The sequence below is a fragment of the Helianthus annuus genome, chromosome 15, assembly GCF_002127325.2.
Source record: "Helianthus annuus cultivar XRQ/B chromosome 15, HanXRQr2.0-SUNRISE, whole genome shotgun sequence".
NCBI lineage: Eukaryota > Viridiplantae > Streptophyta > Magnoliopsida > Asterales > Asteraceae > Helianthus > Helianthus annuus.
In genome coordinates this window covers 162880860-162904800 of record NC_035447.2, presented here as the reverse complement: position 1 = coordinate 162904800, position 23941 = coordinate 162880860, and the positions used below count along the sequence as shown (strand labels likewise).

The following is a 23941-nucleotide window of genomic DNA, read 5'->3' as shown; positions in this document are numbered from 1 at the left end:
TTTAAAAATTCTAAAAAAAAAATTTAATATTTTTATGCTAAAATCGCTACTTTTAGTGGCTAAAAAAAAAATTAATAAAAAAATTTTTTTTTTTGGCTTCGAAAATTAGCGATTTTTATATAAAAAATATTAAAAAAAATTGTGTGATTTTTAGCTATTTTTAGGCATTTTTGATGTGTTCACATTGGTTCTCGCGGTTCTCACAATAAGTGGTGGTTCTCACATGATCTTCTCCCTATATATATATATATATATATGCACTCGTGTTAAGTATAGTAACCCTAATTTAACCTTATCCCTACGTCACTAGACAGAACCCCAACGAACTTAGTCGGGCAGAGCCTTGACATGCGTTATGGGGCTCCAGATCAATCGGAAAGGGTATCAGTGATCGGGAGTTAAAACACTTAAAACGGGACAGGGCTTTATTATTACTAAAGAAGAAAAAAAAAACATATATACGAATGGAAAGAATGAGAGAGTGTGTAGGTAGAAAAGAAAAGTTTGGCCTTTCTATTTATAGTTCTTTTCAAATCATGGAGATCGGCCACGCACACCTCAAATTTAATTGTTAGTCATGTTGTATGCATGTTGACTCTACACGTTAACATTCATATTGAATGTTTTATTTTGATTTTATTATTATTTTATTATTATTTTATTATTATAATTAATTTAACTGTTTCACTTATTTGGCGCTTATAACTTCTAAAATATAACGTTTTATAAAACAAAGATTACATCATTAGAACGAGAATAATCTTATCTACATTTTGAACCAAATTTTATTAAAAACGGAGTAAGTCCAAATACAATGTATTTTATAATTTAATTATTATACGGTCACTATGCTCGTCTAGGTACTTCATATTTCTAGTAGTCAACTTACCCGTAATCTACCCGTCTAATAATATAAGTTGTATATACTTTATTTTAATATAGAAAATAGAAATGACACACATATACAAGCCAATTAATTAGTATAACATTCCAACCAATTATATATATAAAATAGTATTTAAAACTATATATATGGGACGAAAAATAACACTAGTTACTAGTGGTTAATAAATTTAAACAACCTATAACTCTTATATGAAAAAAAAATGGATATGTTACACATTCTCCAAACAAATTTCTTTTTGATAGACTTGTTTGTTTATTTCTTTTGGCTTCATTATCATCATCATTTTTTTTTTCATAAGCAAGTCATAAGAAAAACCGAGCTTTGTTACTAAAATAAAAGGTTTAAAATGAAAAAGGGTTTTGGTGGGTAAAAGGGTGTTTGTTTTGGGTTTAGAAATGAAAAGGTTTAGGCTTAAAGGGGTTAACTAGGGGGATTTTGGGTAGGTGGTAAAAAAAGAAAAATAATGGTGTAGAAATAAAAAGGGTTAGTCCTAATGCCTCCATCATTTACTTACTCGGGTTTAAGTTGGTAAGGACCGGGAATGTATTGTCGTGGCAAGTTCTAGAATCGTAAGAACCAAGCGGCTATTCACACAAGAAACGAAAAATGAGCATTTAGTTTAAAGATATGTAATTGTATGCTCAATAAAGGCTCAAAACTCACTTTTTGTGGGAATGGGTTTTTATGTGATCAAGTATATATAATCAAATTTTAACTAAACTTGTTATGCCGTTTCATAATTTTCTTATGTTGGTTCTTTTTATCACGATGCTATCGGTTGTAAATTTGTAAAAATATAACCTTTTTAGAACTTGAAATTCCCAAATTAAACCTAGACAAGTAAAAAAAATGAAAATTTTTGAAAAAAAATTGGGGTGATTAGCGGTTCCGACAGAGTTTTGTGTAAGGCTTGTAATTAGGACTTGCAAGATTCAAGGTTTTAGCATCCCCCCCCCCACACACACACACACTAAAATCACACGTTGTCCTCAATGTGTCCCAAAAATAAGTTTTTAGGTTGATTGAATGTGTAAAAAGGTGTGAAAAAGCAAAAAATTATGTTATTGGGCGTCTGGACACGGCCCCGTGGTATCCGGGCACGGCCCTGTTTTCAGATCGCCAGTAACAGAATTTAGTAAAAAGAAACAGAAGCCTGGGCACGGGGGCGTGTTCAGTAAGCACGCCCCGTGTCCGGTTACCTGAACTGGGCATTTCTTGCAGATTGTGCAGCACGAGGCCGTGTTGGCTAAGCACGACCCGTGCTGAACTTGTTGTAATGATGAAAATTTTGTCGGATGGCCCTGTTTTTGTGCATGGGGTGCTGGTTCAAGTTTCCCTTGTTATCCTTTACCATCTCGAGTGCGTTTTATTCATTACAACATCATATAAACACCAATTTAACTAAAACCGTCATTCATTCAAATAGAGAGATATTACATAATATTCCTAATAAGTTAAAATTCTGGATAAATAGGTCAAATGAAGCACAAGAAGTTTAAACCAAGAAGTTCTAGCCTAAAATTTATTTTATTAGCAAAATTTACGAAAAGATAATTCTCTCGGTTAGATGTGGCTTAAAGAACTTCTTTCTCCGGGCATGGGTCCCTCATACGTCGGCGAGCCACTCCTCTATCTCCCTTGGGAGAAGAAAGGCGGGATCATTGGCATCGGTTCGAGGGGGTGCAACCTCCACCGGGACTTCTTGTAGATCTTCAAGAGGAGGCTCCGCTGGAATGTCATCCCATCTGGTAGGATTGTTGACTCCAAGTGCTAGGTTCCAGTCCTCTTGAGGGAGGATTGGTTCCATGGGAGGTTTCACAAGAATGTTCAACCTCTGGTGCAAGAGGTTGATTTCTTGAAAACTGTTTTCCAACCCCACCATAAGATAATTTATACGGTCTATGAGGACCTCCTCTACCGTTGTCATCTCATCAAGCGCCTCACGTAATGCCATCACGTAGCGTACGAGAGTTGCTTCAATTGAAGACCTTCTTTCCCTTCGACTGTTTCTGGAGTGCGCAGAAGAGGTTCCACTGTTCTGGCTTGACATTCTACGAAAATAAACGGAAAAGAGTTTATTTTAATGAAACAGTACCCTCGGACATGGCCCCGTGCTCAATGAGCACGGCCCCGTGTTCACCTTTCTGCAGATTTTTGGAACAAGGAATCTTGGAGTTTTAAATTATTTTTCCAACTTTTAAAGCATTTTTTAGCAGAAATAACTTAAAACAATGTTGCAAAACTTATTTTAAACAAGATTCCTTGAACAAAAACCTAACAAATATCACAATAAAGCTTGGAATCATGGTGATTTCAAGCTCTAATGGAGGTGTTGAGGTAAAAGAAATGGAGAAGAAGGTAATGGACAAAAGAGGAAAGGACAAGATGGTTGTTAGAACCTTCTTTTAGAAAATACCTAGGATGGTATGTGAGAAGATCCTCTCAAATTTCTGTCCCTGGATGGTTCAAATGGGCAGGATTCTTGGCTGCGTTTATAGAAAACGACAGCACGCTGGACACGGCCTCGTGTCGGCTGGACACTTTTTAGCCCTTTTACACTTTTTAGTCAAGTTTTAAATTTAAAAAACACGATATTTACTAACACTAAACACACATATGGGCAAGTGCACCCATCGTGAGCGTAGTATAGTGTTGGTAAGATACCGAGGTCGTCCAAGGACACAAGAGCTTTTAGTACCGGTTTATCCTCAACGTCTAATCAAATCAAAAGTTAGAAAAAGGGTTTTAAGCTAGAAAAAATAAAACTAACTAAAATGCTGAAAAATAAAAATAAAAGTAAAAACAGATAGACAAGATGAATCAGTTGGATCCGACTCGTGTGTAGTGTAACCTTTGATTATTTCCACACTTTTGCACTTTTTAAGAGATTATCTTAGTTATTGTAGTAGGCCCCTCTTTTGAAGGTGACGTTACCCTCAACCCAGTAGTTTGAGTCAGCAAGGATACAATCCTAAAGGGTCGGATTATTGAAAGATAATTAATTAAGTTATTAATGCATAATGTGGTAGGCCCCTCTTTTGAAGGTGACGTTACCCTCGGCTAAGTAGTCTGAGTCTGCAGGGATACAGTCCTAAGTAGTCGGGTTAAAGTTTTAATAGTAGCTTACATATGAGGGGATCAAAGAGTTTGGACCCCCGCCATCCAATACCGGTGGGTATTAAAGGAGGTCCTACTAAATTTGACCCAGGTCCTTGCAGGATCTATACACTGAACAATGGCAAGACTCTTATGAAACCATTCCTTTAACCCCCGACCTGTAACATTTGTGCTCGAGATCATTATAAACAGTCCAATTATCAATAAAACAATGTTATTTGATCCCAATGTTTGTTTGGTTGTGTTTTACATTTTTCATGTTTTGACTTTTGTTCAATTTCAAACTCTACATCGCTTTCTGGAGAATTATACGCAAACTGGTGCGTAAACGTACTCAGTTTAATGCAACAAATACTCCGGAACATCAACATATACTCAACATACCTTAAATAACCTTTACATAACTTAGAAATAAGTTTTGAAGGCCTTGGTATGGCAAAAACAAGTTGATTCGCTTACAGGGACTAAATTTGACAAACTGCGAAAGTATGCCAATTTGAACTGTAACAAACATTCCGGAACATGTCCATAAGTTAAACATACCATAAATATCCTTTACATAGCTTAGAAATAGGCTTTGAGGGGTTTGGTATGCTAAAATAAACTTTTGGATCATTCAGGGACTAAAAGTGTCAAAAGGTGCACAAGTTTGCCCTTTCGCACATAACTTACGTTCTGAATACATCCGGACATCCAAAAATTTATGTAAGCATCATAATATTATGTTTTAATGTTTGGCTTGTCAAAAATCCATTCGTCGCGCATTTTGGATCGTTTTCGCGCTTATGCGCATTCCGTCGTAATTAACCGAACATCGCGATCGTACGGCCAAACGAACCAACATCCGGCATATTTTTGAGCATGTTTCATGCCCGTAAAGCCAAATTTAAGGCCCTAAAAACTAAACATTGTGGACATGAAACATGCTCAAAAATATGCCGGATGTTGGTTCGTTTGGCCGTACGATCGCGATGTTCGGTTAATTACGACGGAATGCGCATAAGCGCGAAAAACGATCCAAATTACGCAACGAATGGAATTTTATCATGCCAATCACTAAAATAAAATGTTTTAATAATTACATAAATTTTTGGATGTCCGGATATATTCAGAACGTAAGATATGCGTGAAAATGCAAACTTATGCACTTTTTGATGCTTTTAGTCCCTGTTGATCAAATAAGTTTATTTTTGCGCACCAAACACCTCTAAGCCTATTTCTAAGCTATGTAAAGGATATTTAGGGCATGTTTAACTTATGATCAAGTTCCGGAATGTTCGATACCATACGAATCAGCAGACTTTTGCAGTTTGACGCAAATAGTCCCTGCGATCGAATAAACTTGATTTCGACACACCAAACCCTCCAAAACTTATTTCTAAGTTATATAAAGGTTTTTTAAGGTATGTTAAGCCTATGTCACTGTTCCAGAATGTTTGTCGTGTTAAAACTGATTACGTTTACGCATCAGTTCGCGTATAACTTTCTAGAAAGCGATTCAGAGCTCGAAATCGAACAAGAATTGATATGTGCAAATGATACACATATTTATACAAATTCCAAGTATGAAACACAATATTTCATTGATTTGGTATTTTTTTGATGGTCGTAGAGACAAAGGTGTCACAATATGTATGAAAACCTTTCGTGACAGCTCCTCACGTTTCGGCATCGGGCGGGGTGTGACAGGCAGAGAGAGAAAACATGGCAAAAAGATGCATAAAATGATTATACATGTAGCTTTAATGGAATTGTATAAATTGCTACAGAGATCAACCACTCGTACAATGAAGTTCGTAAATAATGGTTTGTTTAATTTAAGAGTTAATTGTTCGGATGGTCCCTGTGGTTTCACGTTTTTTCATGTTTAGTCTCCATCTTTTGGAAGTAACATGTATGCTCCCTGTGGTTTGTTCGATTGTTACTCGGGTAGTGCCCGGATTAAGATAAACAATTAATTTACTCAGTTAAATTTATGTGAAATGTATAAACTACCCTTTATACATATATTAGAAAAAAACAAAAATCTAATTACATAAATAGTGTGGGGCCCACCGCACCACTGCCCAACCCCAAGGGTTGTAAACGAACCGAACGTTCAGCGAACAGTTCGTGAACCGTTCGGCGGGAAGTTCGTTTATGTTCGTTCGATAAGCTTAACGAACGAACACGAACAAAAATTTCATTCGATAAGCTTAACGAACAAACACGAACAAAGGTCTCGTTCGTTCGACTGCGTTCTTGAACGTTCGGTAATTTCGTTCGTGTTCGGTTTTTTATGTTTATTTTTCTAAAAATTTTTAATGTTTTATTAATTTTTTACTTTCCCCATATGTATTATTTCCCTCTCTCTGGCCCTCTCCCTCTTTTGATATCACGCTCCTTCATTCAGCTTATCTCCAATCGATTGAACCCATTATTATCCATCCCTTCAATCTTTAAATGGTTATATTTAACTACTTTCGTTGTGTACAATGTTTAAGATTAACGGTGCCTTTTTTAATTTTCAAAATTAAAGTTCATTTGTGTTCGTTTGCGTTCGTGGTTAGTGTTCACGAACTGTTCGCGAACAACCAAAATTCCTTAACGAACGAACACGAACACAAACTTCTGTTTGTCATGTGTGTTCGCGAACAATTAACGAACATTCAAATTTCCTTAACGAACGAACACGAACATAACCTTGTTCGTGTTCGTTCGGTTCGTTTATAGCCCTACCAACCCCTCCTTCTCTACCCAAACCCCAACTCCTCCTCTCCACCCAAACAGACGCCTGCATCACCACCTCCCACCTCCGTCGCAAACACCTTTCACAAATCTCCGACCACCACTGTATGAAATTGTGCGGCCTCTATTTGAGGAAGTTATGGTATTTACTTTGCATTTGTGTATTAATTTGATAGAAGAAAACATAAAGAACCAAAAATCATCATCATCATACTCAGTAAATCCCACCAATAGCAAAGCAAAGGTAAAGTCTGAGGAGGGTAAGATGTAGACAGTCTTACCTCTATCCCGTAGAAATAGAGAGGCTACTTCCAGTGAGACCCCCGGCTCGATAGTAGTTTTGCATCAAGCCTTGGACATAAGGCACATAACACTCAACAATCGGTACAAAGACCGATTAGTGCATGTACCCTTTTGTCTTTCAGCTATCAAGCCACCACATGATGCATGATTAACCGTCCTCAGCTTTTAATGTTATTTTCACGAAATTAGTAAAATAACGTTAAAATTAGTGCACTTTCACTTTTGCCCCCCCCCCCCCCCCGATGACCTACACATAAAGAACCAAAAATGTGGATTGCAAATCTGATACAAATAAAAAGATATAATAGTCTAACCAAATACTAAGCTTTTTACACTATTCTTATACCTTGGTAGGGGTGAGCAAGTTTAGGTCCGAACCGAAAATAACCGAGAAACGAACCGAAAATATACCCAACCAGACCCGAACCCAAGTACCTAGGTATTTAGATCGGTTCCAATTTTCATATAAAATAGGGTCGGGTCGGGTCGGTTCTCGGTTCTTTTCATGGTGAAACCCGATTTGGACCTATGTACCGGAACCGACGTTATATTTAGGGTAGTGAATCGGTTCTGTATTTTATATTTGATCGGTTCTCGGGTTGGGTCGGGTAATGATCGAGTAGGGTCGGGTTTTTCCTTTTGCTCACCCCTATACCTTGGGTTCTGTATAGAACCATCCTTAACAATTCGTTTTTATCTTTCAGGCAAGAAAACAAAACCTAAGAAATATTAGGTTCATGATATTAATTTTAGAGAGCCTCGATCCATGGCTGAAGCAATGGAATTAGATGGGTCAATGGCACCCAACATCCTACCATCACCACCGTTCACCCTACCACTCTGGCCACTTTCCTTTTTCCGGCCATCCAACAAAACAAACACCTTATCAATAATCTGGCAAAAATTGACGAGTGTTGTGCGCTTGCAGTCGTGTTCTTGATTTTGATGTTCACAGGTTTCTTAAGACGATTTGTTTCTGTTCGGAATCAAGACCCACCGAAATCAAGACTTCACAGGTGACATTCCGGTGAATATTTTTGTTTTAACTACATGCTTCAACTACACGCAAACCTGTTTACCGGTAGCCGGTAGCGTCCCGGAGGAAATCGATGATTTGATGTATCTTAAAGAGTTATACTTTGGTATTAATTCCTTTACACCATCAAGACTCCCTCTTTCTTTCAGTTGAAAAAGCTTCAAACTTTTTCATAATGGAAGCCAACATGATCGGGTTTTTGTTATAGATAACAAGCTTTGGATTTTTGATCGGAGGTGGAGAAGAAAATAGATGGAAAAGAGAGTGGGTGGGTACAGAGGGTAATATAGTCATTTCTCATCAACTTAACTTTAACTAGAAAAATTAGTCATCATCTAGTAAACCACAAGAGCATACATGTTATTTTCAAAAGATGGAGACTAAACGTGAAACCACGGGAACTATCCAGACAATTAACTCTTAATATAATTTAATTTACACATCTATATATGATAAAAATAAAAGTGAATCAATAGTGGTTTTCTTATTATATTCATTTATTAGACTATGGGGTATGGGGCGAGGGTTGCGGCGTGGGTTGGGTATAAATGCCCAAGTCACCACCCCGGGTGGGCTTGGGTTTTGGCGTGGCCCTTTGAGCGTGAGTTTCAGCCCGGGCGTTGGGCATGCCTAGCGGTCCTCCGTGGCCGGTTCTCATTGGCTGGGTTGGCTAGGCTATAGCGGTTAGGTTTAAATTCTAAAAAATAACCCTTTGGCCAAGCCAAACGGTTCACTCAAGTCACTATAAAACCCCCCAACCCCACCGCCTGTCCACATCGCTACCCCAACCCTTCATTCCACCTACCCGAACCCGCTACCCACACTTGATACCGGCACAACGTGATGAAGGGCCGCCAACCCGGTGAGACCCATTACTAGCCGGAAGCTTTCGCTAGCTACCGGCACAACGTGGGGAACGACCGACACAATTTAAACGCGTGCCAACACAAGTGGCGCGAACTACGACCGAAGCTCGACCGTTTTAAAGTCTACTACGATAGCGTCCCGAGCGGTGATATAAGTCACGAAGACCGGGTGGCGGTGACCAACATCGAGTTCCGGGGCAAGGAGCGGAAGCCGTTTGACAAGCTCGCCCTGTTCGAAATCTACTTAACGCTTTAGGCTTTTTTTTTTTTTTAATTTTGTAATCCTTTTTTTTGTAGAATTTTGTAATTTTTAGGAACTTTTAATAATAATTTTAGGCTTTTTTTTTAATTCTGTGTGTATTTTTTAATTTTAGTTTTTTTTAATATTTATAAAACTGGCCAACCCACGCGGGCTAGCCACGCGCCGCCATACCGACCCAACACGTCATTCACCAGGGGGGCGGGGCTCGAAGTCCACGTGTCAACCCATGCCCCAAACCCCCACCCCAGCATACCCCACGGTCAAAAACACCAATGCTCTTTTGCGCAACACGCGTCATTGAAAAACACTAGTTAATATAAAATTGTAAATTGATATTGTCAATTTTTTTATTAAAATTTTCATTTCACTTTATTCGATACGTAATTTGCATTCCAATAGTTCGTGTACAGTAATTTTTTAAAATGCATAAATATGCAGCTATGTTTAAATTTTTTTTTCTTGATATTTTAGTATAAATTTTGTTAAAAACGAAGTTGAATCTGAAATAGAATATTTTTGTATCATCGACTATATTGAGTGTCAATACTCTGACAAACCGAACGAATTATGTCCGTACATCAGTACCACTATTCATTTTTATTGTTTTTTTATTGATGTAAAACATGTGACGATATTCTTTTAGGCAAATCACGAGTGTTTTTCTCGTTCGGTTAATATAACAAGTGTCTATATCGTAACAAACCGATTCGATACGAAACTGAATTTTCAACCCCATGGTTGGCATAATCCCACTAGTGTAATTAAAAATGTCACAAGCCATCCAAAATAAAAATGAAAAAAAAAATATCAAAACAAAACTTATTCACAACACAAATTTACATCACATGCACATTGTACAAGTGTAGCATGGATGGTTTAAATACAAGTCTTGATTGAAGAACGCACCCCACCTCCATGTGAACATTTAAAATCCAATCATTCTTTTGGATTCGGTGACCGGTTAAATTAATATTCTCCCTGTATGCATACAGATTCCTCGTGATCAATTACACGTTAACATCAGTGATATTATGTACACGTGTTCCGACGTATCTACGCCGGTGTTAGTTCACGGCGGCTGACGGAAGTAACGGCACGGCGTTTAATTATAACATCACGGCTAACGGTAGTGTAATTCTGCCATCTTTCTCGGTACTGGCGCTAATCAGCCGTATCACTGTACTCTGGATGAGTGGACATCCAACTATACTAGTACATACGACCGTTTAAAACTTTGGTGAAATGACTGTTAAACCCTTCACACTCGAAATATTGTGAGGAAATTAAACTTGAATTATTATATAAGACTAGTTACAATGCGCGCGGGTACATTGCAAACATTAGATAAATTAGTTCAAGTATTATGTAACGCGTTAATCATTTGAAAATGCTTGTTTCGACGTACCCGATTGAACTCATTGTAACCAATATAACCCTTTCAACTCCGTTCTTTTTATGTAGTTGCAAGTAAATTACGCTAATTAGTAAGAAATGAATGTATGTTAGTTTTTTGGTGTAAAAATGTACAAATAACTACATCATAAACTATATACATGTTACAGAGAGTAGAAAGTTTGAATAAGTTTTGTTTAATGACAAAAGTATCAACGTCTCATGTTTATGATGCTTAGACAGAGTCTTCACAATCAATGCAACAAACTCAGCAATGAATCCGCGTTGTTGATCTCCAACGGCCATGACAGCGCCGCCTTATCGAAAACGTAAGCATTCAGTCTCCAGTCATCGTCGGTGGTTGAATTGGCATTGTTGATCTCCAACATCCCACTCCCACGAAATCCTCGCTGTAGGATTTGATGGTCGTAGCCGGTGACAACCATCAAAACGAAAAAAAAATAGAGCAAAAAAGGGGGATTATGAGAGTAAGTAATGGAAGTGCGTATGAAATTAAAGGGAACTTACGTTCGATGCTCTTCTAATCTTCTCTTACTGATGCGTGTGTGGTGGTTATATATTTTATGTATATTTTTAGCCCTTTATACACTTTAGTCAAGTTTTAAATTTATAAAACACGACATTTTACTAACACCAAACACACATATGGGCAAGTGTACCCATCGTGAGCATAGTATAGTGTTGATAAGATACCGAGGTCGTCCAAGGACACAAGAGCTTTTAGTACCGGTTTATCCTCAACGTCTAATCAAATCAAAAATTTAGAAAAAGGTTTTAAACTAGAAAATAAAAACTAAAAATGCTGAAAAAATAAAAATAAAACAGATAGACAAGATGAATCACTTGGATCCGACTCACCTTTAGTGTAACCTTTGGTTATTTCCGCACTTTTGCACTTTCTAAGAGATTATCTTAGTTATAGTAGTAGGCCCCTCTTTTGAAGGTGATGTTACCCTCAACTCAGTAGTTTGCTCAGCAAGAATACAATCCTAAAGGGTTGGATTATTGAAAGATAATTAATTAAGTTATTAATGCGTAATGTGGTAGGCCCCACTTTTGAAGGTGACATTACCCTCGGCTAAGTAGTTTGAGTCAGCAGGGATACAATCCTAAGTAGTCGGGTTAATATTTTAATAGTAGTTTACATATGAGGGGGTCAAGGAGTTCGGACCCCCGCCATCCAATGCCAGTGGGTATTGAAGGAGGTCCTACTAAACTTGACCCAGGTCCTTGCAGGATCTATACACTGAACAAGGCAAGACTCTTACCAAACTATTCCCTTAACTCCCGACCAGGTAGCCAACATATCTCCATATAGACCGTGGAGATATGAATGGTGAAAAATCTTTTATTTTATATAGACAGTAAAATAATGCCAAGACACCACGGACAAATGATAAGGAAGATTCACCTACAACATAAAAAACTAGTTGTTAAAGTCATTAATACATAACCAAATAAAAAGTGAGAAAAGATTAAAAATAAAAAGTATTACACTAAATGTTTGTCTTCACCAAGTGATGTAAGAGACTTAGGCAAACATGCCCTTTGATTGTCAAGAACTCTTACGATCAATCTTGGATCCCGAGAGTACTACACACACTCTATGATGGATGATGGATGATGGTGGTGGATGTGGGTTGTGATGGTGGTGGTGGGTGGGTGTAGTGTGAGAGAGGTGGTTTGCCAAGGGATGGTTTGCAAGTGAGCCAAGCACCCCTATTTATAGCCTGCACAGAAGCCCGGACATGGCCCCGTGTCCACCCATCTTCTCTTTCTTCATTAAATGCAGTTTGTCTGCATTAGTTGACCACGCCACCGTGTCCGCTGGGCACGACCCCGTGTGCAGAAGCGTATTTGTACTATCAAGATTTCCCTAGATTCTGCGAATCTTAAAGTTGACCACGGCCCCGTGTCCGCTGGACACGCCCCCGTGGTGGGTCATAGAAGCTTTTACAACTTTGTCTTTTCTGCAGACACTTGGGCACGCCCCCATGCTCAGTGAGCACGGGGCGTGTTCAGCCTTCTGTTATCTTGTTTTTACTTGGGGAGATGTTGTCGAGGGGTCGGGCATGCCACGTTTATTCCTTTTCTTGTATTATTGTTAGATTTGGCTGCATTTTTGCTTCTTTTGTCCATTTAAGCTCTTTTAACCCTGAAAATACAAAAGGAAGACAAAAACACACTTTTTCCAACATTAGTACTAAAAAAGGGTTAGTTTTATGCTACATTTGATTTAATTTATATGTTACATTTTTCGCACATCAAATACCCCCACACTTGAATCTTTGCTTATCCTCAAGCAAAACTCTTTATAATGTGGCTTACACTCCCAAACGGAATGGGTAGAAGAGAAGGTTTTTGGGCTTGTCATAGAGTGTCGGGATTCCAAGATTCTTTATTAGGTTTTATTTTTATTTTATTTACAATCCTATTCGTCGTGATTTATTTAGAACATTACATAAAATAAATTACTTATTTGGGCATAACATGCCTCTTTAAAATTCCATTTATATACAAGGTCACATACCTCACGGGGGATCACTCAACACTCGGCCGAAGATGTATTTTTGTGAAACACTCGAGAGCGGCATGGAACTTACTTCTACCATAAGCTTGCCAAATAATCAATCCTCCTCCTTTTTAACTATACACCTTTGTAAATATCAAGAGGACTTTTTGGGGGAAGGGTTAGGCTTGGGTTAAAGGTAGGTGGTTGGGTTAGTGGTTAGTAGAAAAGGGCGAAAGGCGTGAAAAGCGTCGGTTTTCGTAAAACATTTTGTTTTTGTGACTTTTTATTCCAATGAAGCATTATTCAAACAAGCCTTCTTTTGAGGAGCTTTGTTTGTTTATTGCTAACTTCATTTTTTTTAATGATAAAGATTAAGGAAGTCACAAGCAAACCGAGCTTTGTTACTAAAATAAAGGGTTTAAAATGAAAAAGTGTTTTGGTGCGTAAAAATGGTGTTTGTTTTGGGTTAAGAAATGAAAAGGTTTAGGCTCAAAGGGGTTAACTAGGGGGATTTTGGGTAGGTGGTAAAAAAAAAAAAAAAATAATGGTATTGAAATAAAAAGGGTTAGTCCTAATGCCTCCATCATTTACTTACTTGGGTTTAAGTTGGTAAGGACCGGGAATGTATCGCCATGGCAAGTTCTAGAGTCGTAAGAACCAAGCGACTATTCACACAAGAAACAAAAATGAGCATTTAGTTTAAATATGTGTATTTGTATGCTCAATAAAGGCTCAAAACTCACTTTTTGTGGGAATTAGTTTTTATGTGATCAAGTATATATATAATCAAATCTTAACTAGATTTGTCATGTTGTTTCATAATTTTCTTATGTTGGTTCTTTTTATCACGACGCTATCGGTTGTAAATTTGTAAAGATATAACCATTTTAGAACTTGAAATTCCCAAATTAAACCAAGACAAGTAAAAAAGAATTGAAAAGATTTTGAAAAAAATTGGGGTGTTTAGCGGTTCCAATAGAGTTTTGTGTAAGGCTTGTAATTAGGACTTGCAAAATTCAATGTTTTAGCATCCCCCCACACTTAAATTACACATTGTCCTCAATATGTCCCAAAAATAAGTTTTTAGGTTGATTGAATGTGTAAAAGTGTGTTTAAAAACAAATTTTAATGTTACTGGGCATCTGGACACGGGCCCGTGGTGTCCGGGCACGGCCCCGTGTTCAAGTTGCCAGTAACAGAAATTAATAAAAAGAAACAGAAGCCTGGGCACGGGGACGTGTTCAGCGAACACGCCCCGTGTCCAGTTACCTGAACTGGGCGATTTTCTGCAGACGGTTCAGCACGGGGCCGTGTTGGCGGGACACGGCCCGTGCCGAACTTGCTGTAATGAAGAAAATTTTAGGGGAGGCTCTGTTTTTGTGCATGGGGTGCTGGTTCAAGTTTCCCTTGGTATCCTTCACCATCCCGAGTGTGTTTTATTCCTGAAAATTAAAACTAAACTAGAAAACATAAAAATTAATCTAAACTAAACTAAGGATAGTTCCGCGGAATGCCTCCGTGGTGCGCTACGTTTATAAGGGTCCTTGGCTAGACGCAAAGCCAGTCATATGTTATCCAATTGGGATGTTTTGCATCTCATGTTGCACCGTCAGAGAGCATCATCCAAACTTGAGTCTATGACCTTCATGTAATTGACCGGGTCATCGTCTTCTACTCTCTTTCAAACTCCGAACTTCATTTACTTGTCCCCAACTCTTAATGTTAGTGTTCCACCATTCATGTCTACCACTGCGTGGGCCGTAGCTAGGAATGGCCTCTCTAAGATGAGTGGTACTTCGGTATCTTCCTCCATATCTAATATGACAAAGTCGGCTGGAAAGACAAATTCGCCGACTTTGACCAATAGATTTTCAACGACTCCTTGTGGATATTTGACGGACCTATCGGCGAGTTGCATGCTCATTTTTGTAGGGCTTGTTTTCCCAAGGCCGAGTCGGTCGAACATTGATGGGGGCATGAGGTTGATGCTAGCCCCGAGGTCGGCTAGTGCATTGCGAATGGGAGATTCCCCAATCGAACAAGGGATTGTGAAGCTTCCAGGGTCAATCTTCTTTTGCGGGAGTTTGTTGAGTAGCAAGGCAGAGCATTCTTCGCTTAAATTAACTAATTGCAATGATTCCATTTTCCTTTTTTGAGTGAAGAAGCCCTCATAAATTTTGAATATTTAGGCGTTTGGGTTAGGACTTCAATAAATGGAATATTAACATACAATTGTTTTAGCAAATTTTCGAACTTTGTGAATTGCTCATTGGTCTTTTGGTGAATTAACCGACCGGGGTACGGAACCGGAGGATTCTTGGTGGGCTCTTGATTTGGTGGAGGAGCCGTCTCTTGTTGAGGCGTTGGTGGAGTTGTGGTTTGGCTAGATCGGATCTTTTCAGTTGGAGGTAATGGAGCCTCCTCGGGACCCACGGTACGGTTTCTCAATGTGATGAGATGTACTTGCGCCTTTGGGTTGGTTTCGGTATTACTTGGTAACGCGCCTTGTGGTCTCTCGGAGATATTTTGAGCTAGTTGATTTAATTGTTTTTCAATGTTTTGAATACTAGCTTGTTGATTTCTAAAATTCGATTCCAATTGTTGAAATCGATCCGAGTTTTTCTTTTCGGTGTCGGAGATGAGGCGAGATACGGTATCTTCAAGCCTTTCTCGTCCCCCTTGTTGTTGAGAGAAATTTTGTGACTCGTTTCTTGGTTGTTGAAAGTTTGTTCGTTGGTTTAGATTTTGTTGGTTACTACTATTGCCGGGTTCTCTCCAACCAAGGTTAGGGTGGTTACGCCATCCTTGGTTGTAGGTACCCGTTGGAGGACCCGACGACCTAGGTCTATTATCAATGTAGTTTACCGATTCTGTTTGATTATCCATTTCTTTCATACAACTCCAATTTTCATGTGGCCCACCACACCCCTCGCAAGCCATAACCGAAGCCGTTTTTGCCATTTCTAACTTTTTGATTTTTGAAGAAATGGCTTCGATTTAGGCTTGCAAGGAACTGCTCTCATCAATCTTATAGGCGCCCGTGGCAATAGATTTCGTGCCTCGGGGAGTGTGCCATTGAAAATTGGTTTGAGCAATTTTCTAAATTTGATTATAAATTTCATTTGGACGACGATTACCTAAAAGACCCCCGGAGCTAGAAAGTGGATACTTGTTGCCATACCGCAAGACCGTGATGAGGACACTTTCTTAGTAGCTTCTTGAACCTTTCCCAAGTTTCATATAAGGATTCCCCGTCCTCTTGTGAATATGTGTTAATTTCAGTCATTAATTTAGCTGTCTTAGCAGGAGAGAAATACTTTGATGTGTGTAAAATGCAACATATAAATTACATCAAATGAGGCATAAAACTAACCCTTTTTAAGTGCTAATGTTGGAAAAAGAGTGTTTTTGTCTTCCTTTTGTATTTTCAGGATTAAATGAGCTCAAATTCACAAAAGAAACAAAAAGACAGCTAAATCTAACATAAATACAAGAAAAGGAACATAAGTGGATTGCCCGACCCCTCAACAGCATCCTCCCAAGCAAAATAGAGAAGGCAGAAGACTGAACACGCCCCGTGCTCAGCCAGCACGGGGCCGTGCCCAAGAAGCAGCAGAAAAGACAAACCTATAGAAGCTTCTATTGCCCACCACAGGGCCGTGCCCAGTGAACACGGGGGCGTGGCAAAAGTACAGCAGACGCATTAATTATAATTGTGAATTACAATTAATGAAGAGAGAGAGTGTCAGACATGCAAAGGCCCGTGTCCAGCGGACACGGGGCCGTGCCCAGCCTTCTGTTCAGCCTATAAATAGGAGTGCTTGGTTTCATTGCAACTCATCCCTTGGCACACCACCTCTCTCACACTTCATCCACCACCCACCACCATCACAACACCATCATCCACCACCATCATCCATTGTCCATCAAAGAGTGTGTGAGTCGTCTCGGGATCCAAGATTGATCGTAAGAGTTCTTGACAATCAAGGCCATGTTTGCCTAAGTCTCTTACATCACTTGGTGAAGACAAGTGTTTAGTATAATACTTTTTATTTTTAATCTTTTGCACTTTTTATTTGGTTTTGTATTAATGACTTTAATAACTAGTTGCTTATGTTGAAAGTGATCTTTCCTTATCGTTTGTTCGTGGTGTCTTGGCATTATTTTACTGTCTATATAAAATAAAAGATTTTCACCATTCATATCTCCACGGTCTATATGGAGGTATGTTGGCTACCTGGTCGGGGGTTAAGGGAACGGTTTGGTAAGGGTCTTGCCCTTGTTCAGCGTTTAGAGGTCCTGCAAGGGACCTGGGTCAAATTTAGTAGGATCTCCTTCAATACCCATAGGTATTGGATGGCGGGGATCCAAACTCTTTGACCCCCTCATAAGTTAACTACTATTAATACTATAACCCGGCTATTTAGGACTGTATCCCTGCTGACTCAGACTACTTAGTCGAGGGTAACATCACCTCCAAAAGAGGGGCCTACCATAATTTGTATTAATAACTTAATTCATTATCTTTCAATAATCCGACCCTTTAGGATTGTATCCTTGCTGACTCAAACTACTGGGTTGAGGGTAACGTCGCCTTCAAAAGAGGGGCCTACTACAATAACTAAGATAATCTCTTAAACAAGTGCAAAAGTGCGAAAATAATCAAAGGTTATACTAATACACGAGTCGGATCCAAGTGATTCATCTTGTCTATCTGTTTTTTTTTTCAGCATTTAGTTAGTTTTCATTTTCTTAGTTTAAAAATCTTTTCTAACGTTTTGATTTGATTAGACGTTGAGGATAAACCGGTACTAAAAGCTCTTGTGTCCTTGGACGACCTCGGTATCTTACCAACACTATACTACGTCCACGATGGGTGCACTTGCCCATATGTGTGTTTAGTGTTAGTAAATATCGTGTTTTATAAATTTAAAACTTGGCTAAAAGTGTAAAAAGGGCTTAAAATATACATCTAAAATATAACACACTTCACGCACGTCAACTTATATAGAAACTTTTGGGCTAGTTCATCCCAGGTGTTTACCGAGCCAACTGGGAGGGTATTTAGCCAAGCCTTAACTCGGTCCTTTAGTGAAAATGGAAACATTCGATGGCGGATGGCGTCATTTGATGCTCCATTGATCCGAAAAGTATCACATATTTCCAAGAAGTTAGTAATATGTAAATGGGGATCTTCGTCCGCAAGCCCATGGAAGGTTGCGGAGTTTTGAAGCATTTGTATCAAATGCGGCCGAAGTTCGAAGTTGTTGGCTTCGACATTCGGTGCATTGATAGCGGAGCCGAGATTACCTACGGTGGGACGTAGGTAATCCATGAGGGTACGTTGGTCTGCCATTGGAAGTGGGTCCCCCGAAACTTTCTCTTGGTTTTTAGCTTTAAGTCTTTTCTTAGAAAGCATTCGGGTTCGTCTAGAGGTTCTTTTATGTCTCTACTAGAACTGGAGCTCATACACTGCGTGGAAAGTTCAGATGTGGCGCCTGGGTTCCAAGTCCTGCAATAAAAACAAAAGAGAACGTTGGTCAGAAGTTTCACCACGGCCCCGTGCTCAGATGAACACGGCCCGTGGGCGGAGATACAGTGATTGTTTTCCGGATCCCTATTACTGGGGAGCTCGACACGGCCCCGTGTTGCACCAACACGACCTCGTGCTCAGCTCTCTGTAACTCGGAAAATAAAAACTGCCAGTAACAGTGCTGGGCACGGCCCGTGTCCGACCAGGCACGGCCCGTGCTGAGCTCTGCAAAAACTGAAAATTTATAAAAATCCTAAAAAAAAACAGAAAAATAAGAAAAAGCGATTAGGCCGTTGATTCCTGACTTTCTTAAAATCCTTGTGTCCCCGGCAACGGCGCCAAAAACTTGAAGCGTGTGTGGTTGTTATATATTTTATGTATATTTTTAGTCCTTTTTACACTTTAGTCAAGTTTTAAATTTATAAAACACGATATTTTACTAACACCAAACACACATATGGGCAAGTGCACCCATCGTGAGCGTAGTATAGTGTTGGTAAGATACCGAGGTCGTCCAAGGACACAAGAGCTTTTAGTACCGGTTTATGTTCAACGTCTAATCAAATCAAAAATTTAGAAAAAGGTTTTAAACTAGAAAATAAAAACTAAAAATGTTGAAAAATAAAAATAAAAATAAAACAGATAGACAAGATGAATCACTTGGATCCGACTCGCCTTTAGTGTAACCTTTGATTATTTCCACACTTTTGCACTTTTTAAGAGATTATCTTAGTTATAGTAGTAGGCTCCTCTTTTGAAGGTGATGTTACCCTCAACCCAGTAGCTTGAGTCAACAAGGATACAATCCTAAAGGGTTGGATTATTGAAAGATAATTAATTAAGTTTTTAATGCGTAATGTGGTAGGCCCCTCTTTTGAAGGTGACGTTACCCTCGGCTAAGTAGTTTGAGTCAGCATGGATACAATCCTAAGTAGCCGGGTTAATGTTTTAATAGTAGTTTACATATGAGGGGTCAAGGAGTTCGGACCCCCGCCATCCAATGCCAGTGGGTATTGAAGGAGGTCCTACTAAACTTGACCCAGGTCCTTGCAGGATCTATACACTTAACATGGCAAGACTCTTACCAAACCATTCCCTTAACCCCCGATCAGGTAGCCAACATATCTCCATATAGACCGTGGAGATATGAATGGTGAAAATCTTTTATTTTATATAGATAGTAAAATAATGCCAAGACACCACAGACAAATGATAAGGAAGATTCACCTTCAACATAAGAAACTAGTTATTAAAGTCATTAATACATAACCAAATAAAAAGTGCGAAAAGATTAAAAATAAAAAGTATTACACTAAATGCTTGTCTTCACCAAGTAATGTAAGAGAATTAGGCAAACATGGCCTTTCTTTATCAAGAACTCTTACAATCAATCTTGGATCCCGAGACTACTAGACACACTCTATGATGGATGATGGATGATGGATGATGGTGGTGGATGTGGGTTGTGATGGTGGTGGTGGGTGGGTGTAGTGTGAGAGAGGTGGTTTGCCAAGGGATGGTTTTCAAGTGAGCCAAGCACCCCTATTTATAGCCTGCACAGAAGCCCGGACACGGCCCCGTGTCCACCCATCTTCTCTTTCTTCATTAAATGCAGTTTGTCTGCATTAGTTGACCACGCCCCCGTGTCCGCTGGGCATGACCCCGTGTGCAGAAGCGTATCTGTACTATCAAGATTTGCCTAGATTCTGCGAATCTTAGAGTTGACCACGGCCTCGTGTCCGCTGGACACGCCCCCGTGGTGGATGATAGAAGCTTCTACAACTGTCTTTTCTGCAGACACTTGGGCACGCCCCGGTGCTTAGTGAGCATGGGGCGTGTTCAGCCTTCTGTTCTCTTGTTTTTGCTTGGGGAGATGCTGTCTAGGGGTCGGGCATGCCACGTTTATTCCTTTTCTTGTATTATTGTTAGATTTGGCTGCATTTTTGCTTCTTTTGTCCATTTAAGCTCTTTTAACCCTCAAAATACAAAAGGAAGACAAAAACACACTTTTCCAATATTAGTACTAAAAAGGGTTAGTTTTATGCCACATTTGATGTAATTTATATGTTGCATTTTGCGCACATCACTGACGATTTAAGTATTGTTTGAATGAATTTAAACCCCGTCGCCGCTTAATTCCAAAGTCGAGGCTTCCATAGTTGACATAAGATCGACATAAATCAAATAAAGACCATGATCTCAACTCTTTGGATTACAAGCAGCAACAAACCATCATGTTCTTGTTTCTTCAACTAAAGCATTTGTTAAATTAAATCAAGAAAACCCAAATAAATTTCTTTAAATTGTTACATTGTTAGCCATTTTTCCTTTACAACAAATCAACGATAATAATAAACAAAGTAATTAAAATTTATCTCGAAGAAAAATATGTGTGAAAACGGAACTACGATGAAAGATTTGCGACGAATTGGCGAAGCATAATAGCGGATGGCGGCAAGCAATGGTGGCATTTGATCGCGGGTTTCGATTGGGATTTTTAGCATCAATTATAAAGATTTACTAACAATACAATATAGGGGACAGATAAGGCGGCGTTTAAATGTGTGTTTTTCAAGTGACTGCAACCACTTAAACAACTAAACAAATAGGTTAACACATGTCCCCAAAACTAACCCATTGAGTTCTAACCAAAAATCTATATAATTTATTTTGAAATTAAAAGAAGGTTTGAAATTCAAGAGTTAAAACATGAAACAATAGCTTGTAGGCTGCTTATTGTTTTTCAATCTAACAATTTGAAGACAAGCTAAATGAAGAATCCACAACCCCATTTCTTGAAACCTAAAAAAAATATGATTTTTAACAAAATATCTACACAAACACAAAAGACTTTTACCTTCTTATTGTGGCACAACAAATGCAACGTATCCAGCAAGGTAGTCACCAACATCTCGGTGAACCTCAATCCATGGAATGTGGGCGCAAATGTCTGCTGTAAAACGCTTTCCCCACACTTTCGCCCTCTCAATTCCTGTAAAACAACATCAACAACTACATTCATCTTCTCTAACAAACTGCATATTCGTCGGTTTAAAAAAAATCAACCGATTAGACATCATTGACTGCGGATCTAACTGAAAAGTAACATGCAGGGGAAAGAAACTTACCGGATCTTCGCCATAACCCTAGCCTTTTCTGTAATATGTTTCTATTTTTGTCGGCGCATGGTTCTTCGTCACAGCTACCGTCGAAACCCTAGGGGTTCGTCGTTGTTTTAAGTTTTTTAGATAGAGAACGGAAACGTTGATGTTGATGGTTTTGTTGTTGTGTTGTGGTGGTGATTGAAGAGGGGTAGGAAAAGGACACCAACAGAGCAGGGTTGTATGGATGAAAGTGCTGTTTCTAGCGACCCGGTTGTCGCTTTGTTGCTCGATGAAGTGGTTGTCAAAGACTGGTGCAAGTGGACATTTAAGAATATTATTGCCGAGCTTAAGCCTATTTACAATCTTAATGTAGAGGAAGTGAAGGAAAGGTCAAACGTGCTTCTCAAGTTTACAGCGAGGCTAGCATGCATATTATATGTCCTTGAAGTGTTGGAATCATCTTTTAAGGGTTCCCTCTCGGCACAGCTTCAGGATATTCACCACTTACAGGAAAACATACTAAAGACAAAGCAGCATATGGAGATGTTGATTTGGTATACAAGGCATCAACATCTTGAATATCTAAATCGGCATGCTAGTTTCCCATCATGGCGTTCTGATGTCCGCGAGAGAAAATCAACGGCCATCAAACATGCATGGCCGGCCCCAACTGAAATCTCAACACCAGATGGCGAAATCTTGTTCATCCACGATGCTTTATCAAATCTTGACCCACAACAAGAGTATACACCGGATAGAGATTATGAACTAGAGATTGCTTCTCTGCAGAAAGACGAAGATTTTTCATTGTCTAGAGCCAAAATCGAAGGACTCATAGGAAGCTATCCATTTAAAAACTTGCGGTCGACTATTGACGTTCTCTTTCTATATGGAAGCTCAGACCTTGTGGTAGCAAAACAAGCCATTTTCTTATATTACCTGTTTGATCGACTCTGGAAAGATACGGGTTGGGCAATTTGTATACAAAATGCAATAGTGTACTTGTGGCACAAATGGAAATCTAAACTACTGAAGAAAGATAATTTGCTGATGTGCTTATTCTTAGTCCAAAGGCTTCTTGTAATCGACATAATAATAGTAGAACAAGCGGGTTTACCCGGTTGCAGGGGTATGTTGGACCTTTGCCGGATAGCGATAAAGATAGACAACAAAGAATCACATATTCAAGATTCTTTTAATTGTGTCATAAAGGCTGCAACAGCCTTTGAATTTGCTCAAAAGCTTCATGCATTTCTATTCAACTGTGCCAGATCAACAACAACATGCTCCAACTCTGTGGCTTATTTTCATGCAGATGAAGAATATTCCAAGTTTGGTTTTGATAGTTTTGATTAGCAATTTTTTTTGTTTTTGATTTTTGGGGACAAAAATCTTTTATGGGGGGAGTATTGTTAGGTGTTAAATAATAGAGAGACTTGAAGTGTAATTGTAGAGTAGTATAGGGGGTTATTGTGAACATGTCTAGTTGTACTTAAAGAACCAGCAGATGAATGAGAAGGGTGGCTAATGATTTGAGATTGATCTCCTTCTTTAACTGAGAATTCTTCTTCTTCTTTCTCTGTGTTAGCTCAATCTCTCGATTACCATTTTTGTTCGTAACAGTATCCTTGCAACACCACTAATTCCCTCTAATTCACCTCTAATTTTTCCCAATCGGTGACACCATTGAGTGGAACGGCATGTGCAATGTTATAGTTAGTGAGTATGACGGTGACGAACTAAATTAAATACAAATTGCATATTGCTTGGAGTTGAAATTGGGTCTCTTTAATTTTAAAATTGGTTCTTCTGTTGGGGCTTACAATAAATATAATTTTTGTTTTGTTTATTTGGGCTTAATAGAGCAATACAAATATGATATATAAATATTTTTGAAAATTTTGTTGTCTCGATTTTTATGGAGGCCCTAGGCCGTTACCTAGATTTGAAAGGCTCTAGGTATGACCCTGTTTTTAATTCACACAAATTAAAGCCAGAAGATGTGAGAAAATTTTCTACATTATTCGTTTTACTATATCACTTTATCATATAGGTTTTCAAACATTTTTAACAGTTGAGATCATTAGGTTATAACAACTCTACATATATAATGTTTAACATCCTTAAATTTATTAACATCACGTATTATTCTCTACAACTG

General features: G+C 38.8%; 1 non-coding gene across 1 annotated transcript; it reads left to right on the top strand.

Moving 5' to 3' along the window:
• The first annotated feature begins 16328 nt into the window (after positions 1-16328).
• Positions 16329-16435, top strand: LOC118487854. The gene has a single exon (XR_004882797.1). It is a non-coding gene; the product is annotated as a small nucleolar RNA R71 (small nucleolar RNA).
• Positions 16436-23941: the final 7506 nt, after the last annotated feature.